We start from the raw sequence: 5177 nt of genomic DNA on the forward strand, positions 1-5177 counted from the left end.
ACCACCACCACCACCACCGCCACTGCCGCCAGCAACACCACCATCATCATCATTATTATCATTATTGTGAAAATTATTAAGAGAACCCCATTAGCTCTTTTAGACTTTCGTTCTAATTGGAATTATTCTTCCATAAAAAAAATTTACATTTTTATTTTTCATTTTTATATATTTCTCACACCAAATTTATTATGAAAAGCCTCCTCTCTAACACATGGATGAATGTTTCTTGTTATGTTTTTCTTTTCTAACACTAAATACATTTCATATAGAATTATTTTGCTTCTCTTTCCATTAAGTACATGAGAATTTTAAAATATGTTTTTAGAATACGAAATACAAGATAGATATGTTCCAACATTTTCCCAAAGACGTTAGCAATGGGAAATAAGTCAAACGGCATTAATTAACAGACAACTCAAAATTAGGGCCCAAGAATACACAAAAAAAATTACATTAAGTAGAATGGCAAAAAAAAAAACAGAAACATACTAAAAGTAAAACAAATAGCAAAAGTTAGAAGAGTTTCAAGAGTTCAAAGATGTTATTGTTTATTTTTAGAATGACATTGTAGGAGAGGTGTGAGAGGCATGATCTGGTTGGTTTGAACACAAAACGGAGAATACTTGTGCTGAATATGGCTGGTTTAAGGGAAATGGCGTCTAGTCAATACTGTCATTCTAATATTTTATTTTATTGACCCCAAAATGACGAAAGGCAAAGCTGACCTCAGTGGGATTTGGACTCAGATTGTAAAGAACCAAAACAAATGCCACAAGCCATTTTGTCGGATGCTCTAATTATTCTGCCAATCTATCAGCACAACAATAAAGAATCTGGATGATGATGAAGGCAAATTAAGATAGTGATTATAATGATGACAGCGATGACGGTTCAGTTTACACACACTCACACACCACACCATCACACACACACACTCGTCAATTACCAAGGCAACTGACATTTTGATGGCTGCTAAGAATAATCTCATTAAGAACTATCTGTGCTTCTGAAGACAAGATAAAGACATCGACTGTAACAACAGGAACAATTACAATACCAGCAACTGCAATGAAAACAACAACAACAACAACAACAACAACAACAACAACAATTAAATAATTGAGAATGAATAACCACTGCAGTTGATAAACACTATCCTGCAATATCCTAATATTCTAAAATTAAATGTGTATGTGTATGTGTGTGTGTGTGTGTGTGTGTGTGTGTGTGTACGTGAGTGAATGTGTGTGTCACCTACATGTGTTAGTGTGTATGTGTGCTTCTGTGTATTTACAAGGGAATGTGTGTGCAAGCTACACATGTTCCTTTGTGCGTGTGTGTTTCCATGTAAGTATATAAGTGATGGGGATTTTCTGTGTATACACAAGTACCTGTGTGTATTGTAAATGTGTTAGAGTGTATGACTTTCAGTGTGTGTGTGTGTTTGCTTGTGTTTCTGTGTGTATGTTTTGTGAATATGTGTGTGACATGCTTTTGTGAATGCGTATGTGTTTGTATGTGCCCATACCTGCAATACATTTGGGGACAGACAGGAAAAGAGAAGGAAAGAGACAAGTTATGAGAGAGGGAGAGAGAGAGAGATGGGGGAAGCAACTGGAAGCCCTACTCCCAACACTGTAAAACTTAGCAACTTTTAGACTTTATCAATAAATATAAATTTTGCTGATGCAGAACACCACAAACCTTTCCACACACACACACACACATAACATTTCCTACAATGATTATTTAATCATCAGCTCCGGTCTAAACGAACGTGTGTGTGTGTGTGTGTGTGTGTGTGTGTGTGTGTGTGTGTGTGTGTGTGTGTGTGTGTGTGTGTGTGTGTGTGTGTGTGCGTATGTGTGTGTGTGTGTGTGTGTGTGTGACTTTTCTGAAAGGGACAGGAAGTTTGTATTCTCTGTTGTATCGCTTTCACTTAGTCACCACCTTCTGCCCTCACCCCAATAAAAAAATAACAACTTTTGGATTTGGTTCAATAACATGATGTAAAAAGATATGTTTCCAACCCCTTTCTCCCTCCGCCTTTTCCTTTCCCTTCCCCCCCCACTTCAGTTCACAAGGTATTTCTCCTTTATTCCTTTCCAACTCTCACTCACTTTCTCTCTCTCTCTCTCTCTCTCTCTCACATCCACACAAAATACTGCTTTTCATTATACGTACATAAGCATAAAACTAAAGATCACACACACACAGAGACTAATAACTGCGGGGTAAAAAGTTTGCTTCCCAACCACATGGTTCTGGGTTCAGTTCCACTGTGAGGCACCTTGGGCAAGTGTCTTCTATTGTAACGTTGGACCAACCAAAGCCTTTTAAGTGGATTTGGTAGATGGAAAACAAAAAAAGCCCTTTGTACACACACACACACACCCAAAGGGGTGTTGAAAAGTTCTTGGCTTAGGGTAAAAGAAAATACAGGAGGATCAGTTAATTATGATTTTATTTAAGATATTCCCCTCTCAGATTCACACACTTGTTGCAGCAGTCTTTCAGTTTTTCTAAGCCCTGTAAGAGAATTCAGAAAGTTGGGCTTCCATCCAGTTCTTTCGTGATACCCTTAAAGCCAGGAACTTTTCAGCTTGCCCTCGTTTATGTGTGTGCGTGTCTACTTGTCCCCCACCACCATTTGACAGCCAAGATCTAGCAGCTTGGTAAAAAGTGACTGATTGAATAATTACCAGGCTTCAAAAGAATTTAATTAATGGCATCAATTCATTTGACTAAGAAATTCCTCAAGACGGTACCCCAGCATGGCCAAAGTCTAATGACTGAAACAAGTAAAAGAATAAAAGAATATAACGTTGGCCTAACATTTCAACCCCAACCCCAACCCCATCCCACCCCTTTTAGTGATAATAATATCTAAAACGGGTACAAGGATGCATGTTTGGGAGAGGAGAGCAGTATATGACTGATTATATTAATCCAGTGTATGAATGGTACCTTATCACAGTAATTGCCAGGGGTCTTATTTTATCAGTCCAAGAACTGTGACATCAAACTCAAGCTAGAAGAGAAACTGAACTTAGAAAGTAAAGGGACATAACTATTGACAAGTATTTTTGCCAGTCATTCTATTCGTTCTACTGCTAATAACAATAACAATAATAATTAATTATTTTATTGGCCACAAGGGCTCACAGACAAAACATCAAAAGACATGCAACAACATAAAAGACAAAAACAGGATGATACAATGGGTTTTTAGCGCATATACAATGTACTAACAGAAAAGAGGAACAAATTAAACTCTCAATAGGGGAGGTGCTTTAAGGCCCTCATGGAAAACCCCACAAAAGCCACGGTTGCCTGAACAACAGGGCAAGAGCCCTTCTGCTTTTTTTCACAGGTGTATGCTGAGAATTGGTCCTTTCACACTGGCCATTCTTCCACCATTCACCCACCTTTCAACAAACTTACTACAAGGCAACACTTCTTTCTCTATCCTCAACTTCCTTTTCAGGTGAAGCTTGAAGTTGATGAGGGCTTGTTCAAAGAGGAAAATGTCTGTCTTTAGCCCTTTCAGACAGGTCCACCATACTACCTCTTTCGCTACAGCTACTAGACAAATAAAAATTGCCTGCCCCTCCCGACCCAATGAGGGTGGTGGGGCAATCTTCACAATGGATTTAGCTGATAGCTGGATCCGTCCCACACGTGACAGCAGGTGTTCAATAATAAGGATTTCAAAATCGGGCTGAGTCATTTACATCGACCCCAGTGCTGATCTGATACTTGTTTTATTGGCCCCTAAACGATAAAAGGCAAAGTCGACCACAGCAGAATTTGAACTCAGAACATAAAGATGGGTTCAATGCCAATACGCATTTCATCCAGCATGCTACCATAATAATAATAATAATAATAATAATAATTCTTTTTACTGTAGGCAAAATGCCTGAAAATATGGGGGAGAGGATAGTCGACTATGTTGACCCTCATTGCATAACTGGTACTTATTGCATTGACCCTGAAAGGATGAAAAGCAGAGTTGACCTTGGCGGAATTTGAACTCAGAACGAAGTGATGGGTAAAATACTGCTAAGCAATTTGTCTAGTGTGCTAACAATTCTGCCAGTTTGCCACCTTAATAATAATAATAATAATAATAATAATAATAATAATAATATTTTCAAATTTTGGTACAATACCAGTAATTTTGGGGTTGAATGGGTTAGTTGACTACACTGAACCCAGTACTTGACTGGTACTCAGTTTTATTGACCCAGAAAAGATAAAAGGAGAAAATGATTTTAGCAGGATTTGAACTCAGAATGTGTATAGTCAAAAATAGTGAGGGGTTTTGTGGGTATCAAAAAAAATCAAAAAACAAAATTATATGAAATATAAAAAACATAATAGTATTTTCTTATAATAACAATACTAATAAATAATAATTATAACAATAATAATGACGATGATGATGATGATGATAATAATAATGATCACAACCGTGATAATGAAGTACATTTTCAATTTTCAGCCATTAGTTAGAATTATCTTTTCACTGTGTCCCCAGAAGAGACCATCCAGTTACCAGAGGCAATAATTCTTAGCAATCATGTTGGAAGATAGAATTACAGGGGAGATAACCTATTGACATATATAATTAACACATCCAGTAAGCATAGAATTCAGTCACACAAGTTCACAGACATCTAAACACACACACACACACACACGTGTACAACCGATTGTGATGGTGAATAAATATTTGTATTAACCATTTGAGTCGAAGCTAAATAACCCAATCATCTCTATCCAAGGTGATGTAACACAGATTCATCACCCTAGAGGTGTGAACATTGAATTCATCCGTATCCATCCCTACACAAGTTGCTTTAGTGGTTGGCTGGTTGGTTGGGGTTGTGGGCCATAGGACAGAGGTCACAACATGTTGCTTCTCCCCTGGCATTGCCTGGACCACACAAATTGGACTTGAACTAAAATAATCTTAAAACTTAATATTCACTCTTTCACTGTTTTATTTATTTCAGTCATTTGACTGCGGCCATGCTGGAGCACCGCCTTTTAGTCGAACAAATCGACCCCAGGGATAATTCTTTGTAAGCCTAGTACTTGTTCTATCGATCTTTTTTGCCATACCGCTAAGTTATGGGAATATAAACACGCCAGCATCAGTTGTCAAG

The sequence above is a fragment of the Octopus bimaculoides genome, chromosome 9, assembly GCF_001194135.2.
Source record: "Octopus bimaculoides isolate UCB-OBI-ISO-001 chromosome 9, ASM119413v2, whole genome shotgun sequence".
In the NCBI taxonomy this organism is placed as follows: Eukaryota; Metazoa; Mollusca; class Cephalopoda; order Octopoda; family Octopodidae; genus Octopus; species Octopus bimaculoides.